The following is a 20,616-nucleotide window of genomic DNA, read 5'->3' as shown; positions in this document are numbered from 1 at the left end:
TCATGAACTATACTTTCCAGACACTTTTATGTGTCTAGAATGTAGGCTATCAGGATGTCACTGAAGTATGATTTAGAAAAGTCCTTTCTACAGTCAGTCCTTTTACCATTTACAAAAAAAATTATTGCATATCCAAACATTAACTGGCAAGATCAAGTTCACTAATTTTCTCTGCCTGTGGTATGATATGGTACTAAGATCAAAATTCAATTATACTCTACATAAAAGAGAGCCAAAAAAAAGGGTGGGGTATCTTTTAAAAGATGGGCATCGTCACATAAATAAGACTTGCACACAAAGACATAAAATTTCGCTTTCTCTCATTCAAAATGCAACATGACACATTTTGCCATTCTTACATGCCAAACCTACAAAACCAGGATTACATGTTGATAGGGCCTAATGTAGGGACCTGCCCCAAAAGAAAGTTCCCACCCATGAAGGAATGAGTACGTGAACGTTCCACTCAGGAAAGAATGAATGCACCAATCCCTACCCCACCAGACTTATATTCCCATCCACCTTAACCCACATACTGACTTCTTTTCAGATTCAGCCCACTCGCACCCAAGTGCGACAGACAGAACCTAGACTCTGATTCCTTTAGTTCATGTCTTGGAATAATTTCTCATTTTCGGTCCTTAACCTCTTACATTTTGCAGCATTTACTGTAACAAGAAAGCTTTCCCAGGCTTCCTGGGGTTCACATCCCCTTTTGCTACTTATATATTCAATAAAATATGAAAATAAATATGAATTTCTTTGCTATTGAGCAAGGACCAGATTTCTAATTTTTTCCCTGGGGGTAGGGGTGTAGGGGAGAACAGTATTTAATTGGTAGCCTAAGGAAAATACTGAATTATGGTTTAATTCTATGAAGAATATGGTGAACATTAATTTTCCTTAAGAAAATTCTGAGCATATTCAGTTCTAGCAAGGAGAAAATTAACTCCTCTTAGCATGTTTTGTCAATTTTAGAAAGAAACATTTGAAGACATCAAATCTACTCTTATTTTATAAATGAGGAGACTAAGAGTTAAGAGAGAGCCTTGTCCAAGGTGATTGGAGCAGATCAGGACTGGGCCTTTTCACTTTTGATCTGTGCTTAATTTTCCTTCTAACCTTTGACATTAGCACCTCTTTAGGTGATTTAGCATTTTCTCATTCTTTTGTTAGTAAATACCTCACAGAAGCATAATAAACCTTAGTACACACAAATGTATAGCAATTAACAACTAAACAATGATTATTTTAGCATATGCTGAGAACTCATTTAAATGCTTCATGTGTTAATTCATTAATAGATTAATCCATGTAAGAGTGATATAATGTTTGTCTGCAAAGAGCGAATAAACCAGATGTTCCGAAATCATCTTCAGTGAGGTTTTCCCAGCCTCTCTTGCCAACTCTAGGTGGCTAATGGTCTTTGTCAGTTTAGTATTCAGATGAAGAAGACAGGAATGGCAGGGATGGTTTCTCCTTTAAACTGCTAAATCAGGGCGGCGCCTGTGGCTCAAGGAGTAGGGCGCCGGTCCCATATGGAGATGGCGGGTTCAAACCCATCCCCGGCCAAAAAAACACACAAAAAAATAATAATAATAAACTGCTAAATCAAAGGTGGACAAGTTCCTTACAATACAGTCACTCAGTTAAACTCCCTCCTATTTCCCCTAGTGCTGCCTGGGAACTTTACTGAAGCTTGCTCACACACCTGTATATCATATTGCAGACCAGTCTACATATTTTTGGTACACAAACCATACTTTGGCATATATTTTAGATCAAATACATGCAAAAATGTAAAGAAAGAAGTTCTCTTTAAAAATTAAACCTACCTTAAAAAAATTCTTAACAACTCCAATAAACCACGTAGGAGAACTTATCAGAAGTTAAAAGGCATTAATTTAGAAATTACTCTCCTCTGAACTATATTAGACCCCACAGACATGTCTTGTTTGGCTCTGAATGACAAAATTCTTAATGCCAACATTTTAAAAGTTAGGAAACTGTATAAGATTTTCAAGGAAAATGTGAACTTGTTTTAAAAGGAGCCAATATTATGTTTTATAAGTCAAGTCATTTAAGTGGCTATACTTATTCACTTGAACTGGCTTCTATAAATATCTGAGTTTGTGAATCCTTTGAGGGTAACCAGAAACTCCATTTTTCCTTCACAGATACAACTTCATTCTCTGATTTCACTATCTTCCTCAGCTTTGGGAAAGTCTCTTTATCACGCCTTATGACTTGACAGCATCTCAATCACATCCCTTCCCAAGATTGTCCCAAAAGGTCAGAATCATAGTTGGATCTCAATTAATAAGTCCTTTCCTGGTGCCAGCACCAAGCTAAGTACTTAAGATTAATCTTCCAAAGAGCTCCATAATGGAAGTGTTATCATTCCCACTTAAGAGATGAGAAAGGGAGTCAAAAAAGGATTAGTATTAGTCAAAAGCGACACAGCTAGTAAAAGGAAGATCCTGAATTCAATCTAATAGGTCTCTCTGACTCTAAAGCCATGATGTGAAATACATATATACATACATATACATATATGTTCTTAACTCACAGTGTTAGATTTACATTTCCAATAACAATGTACAGACAACCTGTCTCTAACACTGAAGTATATTAGGAAGTATTCTTTTTCTTGAGGCCATAATAAAACCCAATTAATAAGTATTTTCTCAGAGGCATTTTAACTGATTAATTCTGATTTAACAGCAGATCAATTAGAATGTTAAAGCATGTTTGAGGAGTATAACTTGCCTGCCAAATTTTGCTGAAGAGATCATTTAAGCCCACTGACACATTCATAGTATTTTGGTAGCTTTCCAACTTTTTTGCGAAGTAGGACGATCACCTGAGAGCAGTGTCTTAGCATGCTCCCTAAGTTTTGTTGTACTCCCAGCATAATAGTTTGAGTACATCCAAGGTGTCTCCATTCATCCAGCAGTGGTTTCTGGTGTTTTGTTTATGTTTGGGAGTAATTTAGTTTGGTTCCTTCACAGCCTTCCTTTAAAGTGATATTTGTTTATCAGTCACAAATGCAGTCACATTAATCCATTTTGATAAGCTAAATAAACCCCTGCAGTTTGTCAATGATGCAGCCCAGATGTAAATAAGCTGTATATTCTTACAGGAGAGACACGCACAATTTCAGTCTAGTCATCCCTGCCTAATGTGGCTGTCAGGTGTGTCATGAGCAACAGATGCTTGTTTGACAAAGGACCTTTTTATTCTGGCTAATTAAGCAGTTGGACACACCCGCCTGTTAACGGTTCTGCTTTGTACAGCCAACTCTAGCTGAATCATGCAAATCTACAGCTAAATAGGCCACATTTTGAAAGAAGACTAATTAACCCCTATGAGAAGGAAAAGAATATTGCAAAAACCCAGCTGCTGAATGCAACAAGATTAGCATTTCTTCAACCTGATGGGCAAAACCTAGGCAAAGCAAATGTGTTTGCAACAAACATGCCTTCCTCTAAGTCTTAAGACATTGAAATGTTCTTTGTGGTACTTCCTGAAGATTATTTAATACACTCAAATTCACAGTTGGATTCCTTTTATCACACACAATGTACAAGCTATATTAAATGGTTTAATAGTCTGACCTAAACAGTTACTTATCAAACAGAACTATATAACTGGACTAGCATAAAAATAGATAGCAGCATCTAATTTTTATTGCGGTCTTTCATCCTGAAATAATTTGCTCTCCCCAAAAAACAAAGTCTGCAAAGTTTAGTTCCACTAAAGAATGTTTTTTACTTTAAAGAATGTAACAGGTTTTTTTTTTTTTTTTTTTTGGCCGGGGCTAGGTTTGAACCCGCCACCTCCGGCATATGGGACTGGCGCCCTATTCCTTGAGCCACAGGCGCCACCCAGAATGTAACAGGTTTTAATTCAGTGTAGAAAATAAAAACTTTTAACTTAATTTTCAAGTGTAACAGAGAATGTCTATCCTTTTTCCTTATCATAGAATGACAATAGATGCAAGCTCTAATTCCCACTTGAACCAAATTAACGAAAGTTATTGGTTATTTAATGACTACCGTAAATCATGCTTAATATAATCATATTCCAGAACAACTTATTAATGAGACCATAAGAAACATGGTTCAACATATGACATGGAAATGCCATGTATAGAAAAATATTTTGTAATTGAAAATTATTATTTTTAAAATAGAGAACAAGGACTTTAACAATGGGTGTACTTTTATGCAAAGATCTAAATTCACTGTAATTAAAGTTCTGCATCATATAACTTCTATTGCTAATTCTGCATTCTTAACTGTTAGAAAATAATATTATAGTAGTATTCATAATGTTCACAACAATTAAAATCTTCATTAAAATTAAGAGAATTAAATTAAGTAGTACTTTGGGGGATGGTTGAATTGTCAATATTCACTTTCCTACACATAAAATTAGTATGAAGTGTACCCATTTCTTACTATTCCGGAATAGATAATGAAAAACTATTAAGATTTCTCTAATTCTTCACTAGGATAGGCCAGGTGCTGTGGCTCACACTGTAATCCTAGCACTCTGGGAGGCTGAGGCTGGTGGATAGCTTGAGCTCATGAGTTCCAGATCAGCCTGAGCAAAAGCAAGACCCCATCGCTAGTAAAAATCGAAAAAAAAACTGAGCAACAGTTTGAGACTCTGTCTCAAAAAAAAGGATATTAGGCAACTTTCAAGTAAATATATATTAATATGTGTTATACATATAGCTAAATAAACAATTTAATTTTTTAAAACTTTAGCAAAAGTACTATATTGAACTGGTTATTTTACCTAGGATTTTAAAACACTATGACTTGGCTTTTTCCCCCTTTCAACCAATACAAATGAAAGAAACTGGTTAAACTATAAACTGTAGTCAACTACTAAGCAAAGGGAGGGTAATGGGTGGGGCCACACCTAAGGTGCATCTTAGAATGGGTACAGGCGAAATTTACTAAAGGCAAAATACAAATGTCTACATACAATAACTAAGAAAATGCCATGAAGGCTACGTTGAACAGTTTGATGAGAATATTTCAGATTGTATATGAAACCAGCACATTGTACCCCTTGATTGCACTAATGTACACAGCTATGATTTAACAATAAAAAAAAAAAACACCCCTATGAAAAATGCATTCATTGTAAAACACAGGGCTTTATCAAATCAATAAATCAAGTAAAAGGGATATAAAAAGGAAATTCATGACTTTCTATATTATAAAGGTTCTGCCTCTTGATTTAGGTTTGATTTTGTAATCGTCACTACTATGTACAATAAAACTTTTGTACTAAATAGATCTGTAGAAAAATGATGGAATGATAATAGTGTAGAGTGTTCAGCAATCATCTTCCTGTAATAACTGATGACAGTGATTAATGTTGGAGATGATTAATCAGCATGCTGGTAACATATACAGGTTGCCTGGGTAACTTTTTTTACTTTTCAAACAACGGTTTTCTCCTAATTCCTCCTTTGACTCAGAATAGATTATGAAAAACTATTTGTCTAAGAAAGAAAAATCAAATTAAATTACTGTGAGGTTTTTAATTACAAAGGACTAATTACCAAAAATTTAAATAAATCAATCCATTAACACAGAAGCCAAACCGCTAAAATGACCTAAGAATTGTTTTGTTATTTATTTTTATTTCCAGTTATCAAGAGAAGCTGTCATCATGCACGAAAGTAGAGTGGGGGAAATAACAACAAAATAAGCTGTCCAGTCAACTACTGGCATCATTCCAGTACCTTCCACTCATGTTCATTACTTACTAGGCAATCAGTCTTATCTAGATGACATATACTAAAAAGAAAATGGTGGTACCCTGATAAAAGAAAAATAAAACCAAATAAGCAAACAAAAATCTCCCAAGTGTCCTAACCTTGGAAGGAAGGTCTGAGAACAAATTAATATACTGAAAGATTCTTACTAAAATCTATGAGACAAAACTTTAAATGATTCTGCCTATTTGTTAATTCAATCCTAACAGTAATTAGAACAACTGGACGGACCATGTACTGAATAATACTTAGAAATGAAAGATAATGTACACTCTGCATTTTATAATAAAACTATTATCAACTTCATTATTGTTACCCTATATCAAGCACATACTATGAGATAGATGTTTTGCATATATTTACTGCGAATTCTGGCAGTGAAGTAGATATTTCCATTTTATAGATGAGGAACTTGAGGTTTCGAGAACTAAATCGTTTGGTAGGACCACAGAACTATTAATAGATAAAGCTAGGATTCAAGTCCATGTCTGTCTCACTTCAATATTAACGCCCTCTCATCACCCTGCTAGTCTACTGCACGGACAGCAGCAGACAGTGAGGTTATGTTAGTGAAATCAAATTTAAAGAGATTAAACAGCTTATGGATACTTTAGGCACTAAAAAATTCAATTCTGAATTTCAATGAAAACACAAATATTACATTAATTACAAATACACATATGTGCCATCATCAGTATATGATCAATACACTCTTTCATGATGTCATCAAAGCTACAATTTTTATAATATGGAAAAGAATATCAAGAATAATGACCTTCACTAACCTAGAGTTTACAAAATATTTTATAGATGACAGCAGATCTAATACAGAGAGACTCATTTGCTTCAAGAATTTAAATTTATCCTATCAAAAAAAATCAAATAAGTGTCCAATTGAGACAGTGTGTACATAATAGTATATACAAACACACGGATGTTCACTTAACTAGTACTTACAACAGCCAAAAATAAGCAACTAAAGTATCCATAATAGGTAACTAATACATTGTTCAACCCTTTATCCCTATAATGAAATATTATACTGATCTAAAAGTGCCAACATGGAAAGGTATCTACACTAACATAAGCATAAAAAGTAGGCTGCCAAACAGTATGTAGCTGATCATGCAATTTTATTCACAGATATATAATTATATGCTTAGGAAAAAATCTTGACACATATACTACAAGCTGAGCATGGAAGGGGATAAAAACATCAATGAAATTACTAAAATCTGTTGAAATATGGCTTTCCCAAACCATAAACTTTGGGTGGTCTCAAGCTTACCCTGGACTTGCTGGTCAAAAGCAACATGGGCTGCCGAGACAGATCTCAGCCTGAAGCCACCCCGAAAATTAGTCTTAAATTCTATATCCTAAAATAATCCTTATATTCCCCAAGATAGCTATAAAAATAGATTACACCTAGTGCAATGCCTCACACCTATAATATCAAAACTTGGGGAGGCCAAGGATGGAGGACAGCTTGAGGCTGTAAGTTAAGAATCCAAACTGTACAATACAGTGAGGCATCTTTTCTTTCTTTCTTTCTTTCTTTTTTTTTTTTAGAGACAGAATCTCTCAGTACAGGGCCATGGCATCACAGCTCACAGCAACCTCCAGCTCTTGGGCTTAGACGATTCTCTTGTCTCAGCCTCCCAAGTAGCTGGGACTATAGGTGCCTGCCACAAGGCCCAGCTATGTTTTGTTGCAGTTTGGCCGGGGCTGGGTTCAAACCCGCTACCATTAGTATATGGGGCCTGCGCCCTATACACTGAGCCACAGGCACCACCCAGTAAGGCATCTTTTCTATACACACACACACACACACACACACACACACACACACACACACACATATTTTTTAAGATAGATTTTAATCTGTTTAATTGCTGGGTAAGGGCTCTGCCTCCCTTCTAAGTGGCTCAAAACTCTCAAGGGGCTCAAAAGAAAAAAAAAACACTCTTTCAATGTTTCTAATAGAAAAGGTATTTCAAAAATTTCTCTAGAGATAGTATCTACAGATCCATTCAATGCTAGTTCTATAATCTTTGTCATTTTATGCTAAAAGGAAAGAAAGGAAAGAAATTTATAATAATACACATTCCCAAAAGAAATATGATCCCTTTCTTAACAACACTGCCCAGTAACTATTATCCAACCTAGAATCAAAACATGAATTTCAATTCTGCTCCTTTTGTATACAGACTGACAACTAAAATGATGCCTCTTTAAAAAATCTCAAATTGAAGAGAGGATGGGTGAGGAACCTAGGCATTTAGTCCCATTAAGTAACTAGTATCCCAAAGTGTCAGCAGTTCTTTCTCCCCTACATATCCTAAACACACTTACCTTTTCTCTTTTCTGCACTCACCAGCGTGATTTTATACACACATACATAATAGTATCTCTCCTACATTATGTTTCAGGTTTACAAACAAGAATATGTTGGTCAGCTAGGGCATATTACAAGTGGTCTTACTTATCTTGGGAGCAAAGGGAAGGCAGAGATCAGCTTAAAAGACAGCATTACCTACAGGGCCACAAAAGAAATAAGCAGGTGGTATTGTACCAAAACATGAGTGAAAGCAAGAATAGAATTTTTTTTTTTTTTTTTTTTTTTTTTTTTGAGATAGAGCCTCAAGCTGTTGCCCTGGGTAGAGTGCTTGTGGCATCACAGCTCACAGCAACCTCCAACTCCTGGGCTCAAGCGATTCTCCTGCCTCTGCCTCCCAAATAGCTGGGACTATAGGCACCCGCCACAAGACCTGGCTATTTTTTGGTTGCAGCTATCATTGTTTGGCAGGCCCGGGCTGGATTCGAACCCGCCAGCTCAGGTGTATGTGGCTGGCGCCTTAGCCGCTTGAGCCACAGGCACCAAGCCAGAAATAGAAATTCTTAATTTTGTTCATACCAGAAAAGACCCCAATGACAATGTTCCTCTTAGATTCTCACAAAAACTTTTTTTCCCCCTCATCACTTTTTCTTTTTATATAGAAGTAGAGATTAGAGTCTTTTGCAGTTTCTAACTATTCTAATGACAGGCTCAAAGACATAAACACATCTAAAAGGGGAAAATAATACTTTATAATAGCATTGCTAATAATGGAAACAATACACCTCATTTTAAATGTACAGTACCTTAAAGAACTGAATTCTCATTACTGCCATTTTTTGGAAAATGTAGCGAGCATGGGTGTCAGTAGAGCTCTGAAAAAAAATTCTATATATTCATACACACATAAATTCTGAGACCACTTGCTGTAAAACATAATGCTATTACATTTTTACATTGACTTTCATTATAAAAATGCCTATGCATACATTTGGAATAAAGACTTGGCCAAAGGATAAAAATGAAAACAGATTGAAGACTCCAGCCAATTTTATAAATTCAGATACTTAACAGAAAAAATTATTTCTCTATAGAAATCTGGAAAATTTAAAATGAATCAGTTGCACTTAATTAAAAATACTGTTTCTGTGGAGCTTATTTCATGGGAACTGGTGATGCACTCCATGTATAACTGCCCTTCCAATTCTCTAAAGCATTTTCTTGGCTACAGAAACAATAACTTCTTTAAAATCTCCTTAAAATATAGCTTTATCTTCTAAAGTTGGTTGTCTTAAGCTATTTCATAAATCTTTACTTAATATCGCTTACTGGGGTTATTAAAATGCTTAAAATAAACTGTAAGCCCTTTATGATTAACAGTTGTATAATTAAGTCCTTTATGATTAACAGTCATAATTATATAATATTTTAGGTAAGTGCGAAATTTCACATGAGTTTCATTCGCCTTTCCCTCTCCTCTTATTGCACTTTGGTGGCTTTCCATGGGGAGTAAAATGGAGAGAGAACTCTTTCTGTATCCTTCCTAATATGTTAATCCCCAGGAGTCCTTTTATCAACAAACTTTAAGAGTTTTCCACAATCACCTCCATTTCTAAAAATTCTACTCCACTCCTGATGTCTTGATATCTGCTTTTGTGAGGTAGCTAGCTAGATATGAGCAGGCCAGATGACAGATGCAGTTAGGCTATTTTGGACTGGTCTCGGTCAGGCTAACCTGGACTATTATAGCAATGAGGTGGATTAAGATTAAGATCCTGCAGGTGGATTATTAAGACCTGGCCAATGGGTTGTTCTCAAGACCTTGCAGGTAGGCTGTTTTGATAACAATTAAGCTGTTTACAAAAACCTAAAAGCTGCACTTTTCCACAGGGCCTGCAGTCACTATAATGAATCCTAGCTTGCTAAACAGGTCAGTAATAAATGCTTTCTTTTTCTTACTAAAACGTTACTTGTTTTCTTCAATTATTTCAGCAACTATCTAGAGTCACTCTGCCACCCTAACACTTTCTGTTACATCACTTTAAAGACTGTATTTTCCAAATTCACTAAGAAACAAACTCTTGATTTTATTCCTAATTTTCACACTCACTGTACTATCCAATTACACTTGAAATTCATGACCATCTCTTATTTTCCAGAAAAGCTCTTCCTCCTTGCCTTTCAAGACATTCCATTTTCCTGATTTTCTTCCTATTTGTCTGGCCAGTATTTTGTTTCCTTCAAATGTTTAATCTCCTCCTTTTGAACATACAAGAAAAAGAGTTGATTTTAGGGTGTCTCTTCTGCTTTCTCAACAATCTGAAGAATTTAGCCACTAACAATAATGCCTGTATGTGAATATCTCCCAAATATATAGCTCTAGTCAATATCCTTTCTTCTGTTGGAACTATAGTTCTAGATTTTTAACTACCTGTTGAGTTTTTTATAATAGCTTCCTATCATTACAAGTTCAACTATTTAAATGAAATTATCAAGGCTCAATTTAAGTTTTAATTCTTTCTATGAAACCTTCTGACAATAACTGCTACTACATGTTGTGGGGCTTACAGAGTCTCTGCCCTCAATGAGTTTAAATTCTACTGATGGCATAAGACAAATGGCAATCTTGAGATCCAGTCACCTTGGCATCCTTTTTCCTAAAAGAAACCCAAAAGTAAGAGTCACACTTTGTTTCTCTCTCATCCCTCAAAATTAATCAATTAATAAGTCTAAAGATTCTGCTTCCTAATTATGCCTCAAAAATCTACCCATATCTCCATCTTCCCATATAGATCCCTAGAGTTCAGACATTTCCCACAATAGGTCCCCCGTGTGTCCTCAGGATAAACTGCAAGCCCCTTGTAACAGGTTTATGAGGCTCTTGCTTACCATCTTCCCAGGAGTATATACAATCCAGCTCAATGAGCTCATTCATCAACCAAACACCATTCCTCAACCTTGTGGCATTTGAACAGGCAGTTGTTCTGCTTGAAACAACCTTTCCTTCTCACCTCCTCTCATCTTCACTTCTATCTTTCAGGTCTCAGGATAAATTCTGCTTTCCCCATATAGCTTCCCCAACTACCACTATTCTTCCCCCTTTGCTCTTTACAAGTCCAGGTCTGGTGTCCTTCTGGCTATTCCTATAGCACCCTATCTTTAACTCACTGCATAGCAGTTATCTTATCCACATGGTAACTATCTCTCCAACATGATTGATTATAAACTCCATGAACACTTGGATATGCTTATCTTTTTCACCTAAGAATGCTACAGTGCCCAATACACAGAGTTTAAGACTCCATTGAAACATTCCTGATAGCATTTACTATAGCAGAGACATTTATTGCTTTAAAATCCTACATAAATATAATTGTCTATTATAGCTATTTATAATCAAGTTATTCACTAAGGAGTTTTTATTCACTTTCTGACTTTACTTTCAATTCTGATTACAACAAAATTGTATAACTCCCAGATTCCAAGAATTAAGTCTCAAAAGATTTTGTGTATGATTTTTTAAATAAAAATTTTTAAGAAACCAGAATTAAACTCAAATGAACAAATCATGTCTTCAGCTATTGCTCCAAACCATTTTGCACATCATTTACTGTGTTTTAGTAAGTATGCATGCTTCACTGAATTGCAGATTCAGATTCAATTCTCTAATCATGCTTTCTTAGAATTGGTGGTCTAGGCCAGGTGCAGTGGTTTATGCCTATAATCCTAGCACTCTGGAAGGCCAAGGCATGTGGATTGCCTGAGCTTAGGAGTTTGAGACCAGACTGATAAAGAGTGAGACACCCGTTTCTAAAAATAGCCAGGTGTTGTGGCAGGCACCTGTAGTCCCAACAACTTGGGAGGCTGAGGCAAGAGGATCACTTGAGCCTAAGAGTTTAAGGTAACTGTGAGCTATGACCCCTAGCACTCTACCAAATGCCAAAAGGTGAAACTCTGTCTCCAAAAAAATTAAAAGTAGCCTCATATGCTTACTTAGTTTTGTTTTTATGAGAGAAAAACACTCAGAAATCCTTAGTTTTCATAGCTGAAATGCTAATAAGTAATTAATAGTAGTAATTAATAGTAATTGTTCTAACATCATCATCATTAATTAACCACTTGAAATTTATTTGAGCTTGGCAACATTCAATTGACTTTCTTCTATGTTCTCTTAACAATCATTGAATCTTTCCACACACACACACACATACCACAGTATTCTAAGAAGCTTCGAGTTACTTATCAGTTAACACATTTATGTAAGGACTTTATATACATTATTTTGTTTGTCTAGAAATCCTGAGGTAGGTACTACTATTATTCCATTTTATTATGGATGAGAAAACTGAGGTATAGAACTTAAGTAATTCTATCAGTGCCAAAGTCATATATCTAGAAATGGCAGAATGAGAACTTGAATATACTATACTGCCTATTAGATGCATTAGTAAAGTTTTGTTCTTTCCTTAACCTACACATACACAGTATTGGGCATATAAAACGATAACAACTTAAGTGTTTAACAGACCAACTAATATGCCTTCCTGTATAGAGTCTTTTCTTCATTTGTAATCTTCTATGTTATGAGAATCATACACTGTAATTTTTTAATCCAGTTAACAATCTTCCATTACACCATATTTTCTAAAAAAAACAAACAAACAAAAAAACCTTATTTTCATTTTCAGCAATACAGAGTACCTGAGAGGATGGCTGTTTATTCTCATCTATACATCTCAACTAAGTCTAGTAAAAATGTATGAAACACGTGGGTTCTACACTACCTGCGATGAAGCATAAACACAGATGAAATTTGAATTACAGTTCAAAAAATGCTAAAAATCAATATGCTCCATTGAAATATCTTATCTTTGTAAAATCTCAAAGTTGAGCTCTCAGGTACCCACCATGGAGTCTACCTCTAAATTGGAATTATTGGCTGCAGCTTCTCAGAGGCCACAAGAAGGAATAGTCTCAACTAGTTCAAAAAATTGGTTCCACTGGGTTTTGGCACCAGGCATTGTTGCTCCCTGAGACTTTCATTTCGTCCCTACTTCATGACAGGATAATCAAGGACAATAATTGAAAAAAGACAGAGCTCTTAGGGAAGATTGCAGGCCAAAGATAGTCTTCGAGGTAACTAAACTCCATATAGAGTAGTCCTGCAATCCAACTATTACTGCCTGAGCACAAAGACACTCTTCCTTGATATATGCCAAATAATTCATCATATACCTTGATCTATTCATTATGTTGCTTCAAAATGCTCATATAGTACATATTTCACTATAGTGATCAAACAAGCAGAGAGTACACATTGCACCACCACTTACACAGACAATATCTCTTTGGTATCAAAAATTAAGCTAGACACGAAGTACATCACACATACACAAACATAAAGGTCAAAGGGGGAGCAGACTTTCCAAATGGTTCCAACTTCATCTATATGCTCTGGCTAAAAAGTATTGTAATTCCAAAGGCAGTATTCTTCCATCACAGCCTCATTTCCCCCCATTCCTGGCAGAGATGGTGATGGGGGTATGATAAAACTAGGTGTACCTTGGGAAAGGATATTTGCATATTTTGAATCAGACAAAAGCTTCATAACCAGGATCTATACAGAACTTCAATTAATCCACAAGAAAAAAACCAACACTCCCATATATCAATGGGGAAGAGAGACGAATAGAATCTTCCCTAAAGACAGAAGAATGGCTATCAAACACATGAAAAAATGCTCATCATCCCTAATTATTAGAGAAATGCAAATTAAAACCACCCTGAGATATCATCTAACCCCAGCAAGAATGGCCTATATCACAAAATCTCAAAACTGCAGATGCTGGCACAGATGTAGAGAGAAAGGAACACTTTTACACTGCTGGTGGGACCGAAAACTAATACAACATTTTTGGAAGGAAGTACGGAGAAATCTCAAAGAATTCAACCTAGACTTCCTGTTTGATCCTGCAATCCCATTTCTGGGCATCTATCCAGAAAGGAAAAAAAAACCCTTTTATTATAAAGACACTTGTACTAGTCTATTCACGGCAGCCCAATTTACGCCGCCCTACCCCTTTGAGCCACAGGTGCTGCCCCGCAGCCAAATTTATAATCGCTAAAATGTGGAAACAGACTAAATGTCCTTCAACCCAGGAATGGATTGGTGAGCTGTGGTATATGTATACCATGGAATATTATTCAACCATTAAAAAAATGAAGATTTTGTAGCATGTGTACTAACCTGGATAGAGGTGGAACACATTATTCTTAGGGAAGCATCACAAGAATGGAGAAGTATGAAACCTATGTATTCAATTTTGATATAAGGACAATTAATGACACGGTGGGGCATGGGGGAAGGGGAGACCAGATAGAGGAGGAGGGAAGGGGTGAGGGAAAGGAAAAGAAGAAAAAAAAAAGAAAAGAAAAAAAAATAGTGACTAATTCACACATAAATTGAATTTAATTTTGACCAAAGTACATTACTTAAACATTTAATTTTAATTCAACTTGTTAATATGTTATTTAGGATATTGCATCCTCATTTATAAGTGAAATACGTTTGTAATTTCCCCTTTAGAATATATTTTCTCCAATTTTAATATCAGGTGTATCCAGATTAAGTAGAATGAGTTTGAAGTATTTCTTCTTTTTCTATTGTTTAATCTGTTTTTTGAATTTATCTTTTACTTATAAATATTAGTTGTCTATTTTTTGAGACTTTGGGGAAAAAAATAAGAAGAAGTTAACTGATGACTCCATACTGAATCTGAGTCAAAGCATTCTTTTTTTTTTTTTTTTTTGGCCGGGGCTGGGTTTGAACCCACCACCTCCAGCATATGGGGCCAGCGCCCCACCCCTTTGAGCCACAGGTGCCACCCTAGTCAAAGCATTCTATAATAGACAGACTCCATTATACTCTAATAATACTCTAATAACAATGTGAATATTACTTTCTTTGCATTATTATTATTATTACATTATATTTCAATGCAATGGTCTGATTTCTTTTCTGAATGTATTTATGTTAGTTCTTTAATTTTGTGAATTAAAAAGTGGAAACCTAATAAACACATGTATATATATATAAAATAAATAAATAAATAAAAACTAGGTCTACTTTACCAAAAACCAACCCATTTTGCCAAGTGGCCAATTTGACAAATTTCCCAATTTTCAGAAATTATTTCTTTTAGCCATTTATATCATCAACTATTTGTATTTAACAAAACAGTTTTGAAGAGCCTATGAACAGTTTGTTGATGTTTATACTGATGAGTTCTGGGTTTTAATTTACCTGAAATTTTTGTTGCTTTCCAGCACTGTGGCTTATCCATATAATATTTTTGACATTCTCTGGGCCAACAACTTTCAGCAATGAAAATTTGTTTATTTAAAATCAGTGGGCTCTGAAAGTCTTGAATACCATGGGTTTATAAATGACAGTATGGAAGGTTTATTTCTTTCAACATATTTTCCATCCATTTAAATAAAGTCTGTACCTCCCTTAATTCACACATTTGTTAACAAGTTCAACTGGATGAATATGTTGTTTCTCTTTTAAGCAAAAGGAAAATATTCAGTATATTAAATATCAATGATAGATTTGGCATTTAGCTGAGGTGGACTGATAAATAATTCCAGTGCAAAATATCTGGGCTGAAATTGTTATGGAAAAATTTAAATCTAAAATTTAACTAAATTCATACTTCACACCAAAAATTTCAAAGGGTTCTTCAACTATTCCATGCAACATGACTTGCTATAAACATTACCTGTAGTTAATTCAAACCCATTTCAAACTGGTTATTAGGTAAAATGATAAATCAGAGTAGTTGGTAAATTAATAAACAATGTTCCTTCAGTGAAATTATGTTTCAGCAAAGTGATTTTAGGAGGACTATCCATTCACTGAACTGATCACTCGGTAAATTTTCTTTTGTTGGGGGTAGTGGGGCAAAGATTGGTTTTCATATAATTGGCCTACTTCCCAATATCACAGCATTTTAAAATTAAAAAAATTATTCTGGAGACCATCTAGTTCAGGATGCCACTTCACAGAGAATCTGAGACCAATTAACCAAATGGATCTATTCGTATCAGAATTGGCATTAGAATTCAGGACTCCCAATTCCCAATCAAAAGCTCTTTCTAACAGACTATGGTTTATATGAGAAGAAAGAAGGAAGGCACTTAAGAAGAAGTAGGAAGGCCTGCCAGAAGCTCAAAGTGCTTATTACACAATGAAAGAAATACTCATGTAACAAGGAGAATGCAGTCCTAAAATAAGAGGGTCTCTTAGACATTTCCAAGTTTCTTTCTCAGATAAATGAATAAGGCACTGTTTCTGGGTGTTTAACAAGATTTCAAGTGAGGCAAATTGTGTGTGTGTGTGTGTGTGTGTGTGTGTGTGTAGGTATCAACAAAAATGGCTCACTGGATTTTATTATATTCTACAGGGATTCTGGATCAACTTGCCAATTTGTTTTTTTTTCCCTCAGATATACACAATATCTTGATGTTTTGGGCTTAGCATTTTATTATATGAAGTATCTGAGTGTTCCAGGTTCCGAATTTTATTATTACATTATCTCTGAATGCAACCTATAATATACAAATAGTGTTTACTACACTGAAATAAAGAAACCAAAAAGACTAATTTCTAGTTTTCCTGGAAGAGGAAAAAAAGAAAAATTCAACACAACAGTAATTCCAATCCAAATAAATAAGAAAACAAATTCTCAATTTTCACTTGCAGCAAGGAAGTGTAATTTTGGGGTGTGAGATGGAAACCTTTTAAATGTAATGGTTTGTGTAACAGCTTTTATGAGGTGCACTTTTCACTGTCAAACAGCACGAAATACTCATAAGGACAATCAGTTTTAGATGGCAGGTTTACAGGCTTTCTCTACAGCTCGAACTATTTATCCGCATTAAAATGTATGGCAATTACCTCCTTACATATTATGTTCACACTTTCTTTTAAAAAGCTTTAAAAAATGCTTTGTACAAATGTAACTCTGAAAGTAACCATATCGCCTGATTTCTTTAATTACCTGATGCAACTATTGGTTTTTATTAGCTTACAAGTTGCCCACATCTAATTTACACAGAAATAGTAATTCTGCAATATAATGATTAAAGCAAGGTAGACACAAACACCCCCAATAGAACTGATTCAAAAATTGTATCTTCTACATAGCCTTTCTTATAAAGGTAATATAAGTAATTTTCTTGTTGTATCCTAACAGTTAGCCAATACTTACATATTATATACAAAACTACATACATTTCTCATGGTTCTACAGGGTCATTTTTCTCACAAATCAGATTGATAACAATAGTATTTTCTAAATGCAACTAAAAGGTTATTTACATATGAAAACCCCATTCTCTTTCCTTATAAGGCTTACTCAACATTGAAGAAAAATTTTTTCAATTAAGACAGCAATAGAGGCTCGGTGCCCATAGCACAGTGGTTACTGTGCCAACCATATGCATAGAGGCTGCAGATTCGAGCCCGGCCTGGGTCAGCTAACCAACAATGACAACTGCAACACAAAAATAGACAGGTGTTGTGGCAGGCACCTGTAGTCCCAGCTACTTGAGAGGCTGAGGCAAGAGAATCGCTTAAGCCCAAGAGTTGAGGATGCTGTGAGCTATGCCACAACAACACTCTATCGAGGGCAACATAGTGAGACTCTGTCTGGAAAAAAAAAAAAAAAAAGGACAATAATAAAATTTTTTAAAATATAGGCTGATGAATCCACCCATCTCTCCCTCCCTCTTTTCTCTTTTGCCCCTTTCTCTGCATCCTCTCCCTATCCCAAAATTAAGGACCTAGTTAAACCCACGGTTAAACAGCCTCTACTCAACAGCCTCTCCACATTTCTCTATGTAATGAGAAATTCAGTCGGAAATGTAGCTTAACTGTATCAATCACTTTCTTCTTTGAAATTATTTTTGCACAACTTGACAAATAATTTTGAAATTATCTACAGGATCTTACAGTCACACCATCTGAATCATTACAGACATCAAAAATAACCATTAAACTATTTTTCAATACCTACATTGAAGCCAATTCCCAAAACGCTCAGTGTGTCAAAACAAAACTTATTGTGAAATCAGATCAACAATGCTGAATATCCCTAGTTTGCACTTTCCCAACTGTAGTAGAACTGCTTTATAATAAGACCACTAAAGATCAATACTAATCATGTATTACTTTATGAGACCATGTTCAGAGAAATGTAACTCAAAACTCTAAGGGTAGATAGGCCTTGGTGATCTGAATTATAGTTTATTTATGGATAGAGTGATGTGACATTATAGCTTACAGCAACTTCCAACTCTTTGGGCTCAAGCAATGCTCTTGCCTCAGTTTTTCTATTTTTAGTAGAGACAGGGTCTCACTTTTGCTCAAACTCTTGAGCTTAGCAGTCCACCCACCTTGGCCTTCCAGAGTGTTAGGATTACAGGCGTGAGCCACCATGCTTGGCCTTGAGTTGTCGTTTATGCCCTAATCTGTCTGAATCTCCATAAGGAAGTTCTACCATACCATGGTATGGATGGACTATGATTCCAAGCTAACTCCATTTTTAAGAATATATTATAGGCGGCACCTGTGGCTCAGTGAGTAGGGCGCTGGCCCCATATGCCAAGGGTGGTGGGTTCAAACCCAGCCCCGGCCAAACTGCATCCAAAAAATAGCCGGGCGTTGTGGCGGGCGCCTGTAGTCCCAGCTGCTTGGGAGGCTGAGGCAGGAGAATCGCGTAAGCCCAAGAGTTAGAGGTTGCTGTGAGCCGTGTGACGCCACGGCACTCTACCTGAGGGCGGTACAGTGAGACTCTGTCTCTACAAAAAAAAAAAAAAAAGAATATATTATAGACAGCAATTTGCAGTAAAAAGGCAAAAGAAGCGAAGGCTTCAAACAAACAATTTAATAGATTATTAATTCCTTTGGTTATCTTTTCTTCTTCAGAGGGCTCTAAACAAAAATATGTTCGTAAGGTAAATACATTGAGTAAAAGGTCATAAAAGAAAGGAGCAAATGGTGAAGCTGGGATTTCTAAAGTTCAGCAGTTCTTGCTTGAAACCCATACAATCCAATGAAACCCTTGAGTCCTAAGGTAGCTTAGGAGACTCAATGTGGTTGCTGCAAAAAGCTTTTTGGCTTCTTTTTAAGAAGCAGGCAGTCTATTTTTTTTAAGGACACTGACTCCAATACACAACTACTTTTAGAAAAAGAGAGAAATTTATGATTATTTTAATAAAGTTCAGAAAAATATTGCAAATATCTTACATTTTAAAATTATTGATGCCAGCAATTCTACTGGTAAATTCATTATTCTTCCAAACTGAATATTAAAAAAGCTGCCACCAATGCTGACAATCTGTGCTTATATTTAATAGGAGTTACATAAAAATAGACAATGGGGGTAATTTTAAAATTAAGATTCTAACGTGCTTGGTATGAATCAATCTAAAAATCATATTTCTTAAACTGGTTGTTAAAGCATAGGCTTAAGATACAGAAAATGTTTTCAATTTAATAAGGAAAAACCCAAATACCCCCCAAATCCTTTCCTTCAGAAATACACAGAAATCTCTATAAAATTTTACAGCAACATCTAAATTTTTTTCAGTTACAACCTTTTATTCTACAAATCCTAGCCCTGCTTTTAATCCAAATTTCCCAAATAGAAACATCTGTTAATATATTTGCTTAAGCATAATCATGTATACCAAGTAGAACTTCTTAAGTGTCCTCAAATTATCTGATAAATTATTTTCTGAAATATAATGACTTAATGATAATTAGCAATTTATAATTTAAGTGATTTAGTTCTTTATCAAATTGTTTTTATATGGGAGTTTAAAATTTTAAGAATATCACGTTAGTGTGTCACACTTTATGGGGGCAAGACATGATTGCAAGAGGGACTTTACCTAACAATTGCAATCAGTGTAACTGGCTTATTGTACCCTCAATGAATCCCCAACAATAAAAAAAAAAAAAAAGAATATCACGTTATAATTTATGATTTGTTTGAATTGCTCAGAAGTGAACACTTATTTTATTTTTAAAAATCCCACCTTCAGTATTTAGATTATGATCTTTTTCATGTTTCAGCTTAACTTCTTCAAGAAGAAGAAAAGAAAGAACCTCAATAGAGAAAAATATCTAAAACTACTGCCACTAGACACAACTTCTTTGAAGAATTCATCCCATTTTTCTTTCTTTTGCTTTAAAGACATAGAACCAAGGGTTCTTGAATGTGGAATATAACCTGACAATTCACTGCTCTTACACCTTCACAGAGTCAAGATACTTAGAGCAAATACAAGTTCTGTAGTACAGCAGATTTCTTGGCACTGTAGGTAAGGCTGCAAGTGAAAAACCTTTTGTGCTTTTATCGCATAATATCTCAATGTGGGAGGATGAATACTATTTAATGAATCAGGAGAAGAA

The 20,616-nt window shown here is 35.2% G+C and overlaps 1 protein-coding gene across 2 annotated transcripts in view; it reads right to left on the bottom strand.

Annotated features, from left to right (window-relative positions):
* Positions 1-20,616, bottom strand: part of RFX3 (regulatory factor X3) — a 293,053-nt gene that overhangs the window by 167,674 nt on the left and 104,763 nt on the right. The window lies entirely within an intron of this gene.

This window comes from Nycticebus coucang, chromosome 2 (assembly GCF_027406575.1).
Source record: "Nycticebus coucang isolate mNycCou1 chromosome 2, mNycCou1.pri, whole genome shotgun sequence".
Lineage (NCBI taxonomy): Eukaryota > Metazoa > Chordata > Mammalia > Primates > Lorisidae > Nycticebus > Nycticebus coucang.
This window is presented reverse-complemented; position numbering and strand designations above follow the sequence as displayed.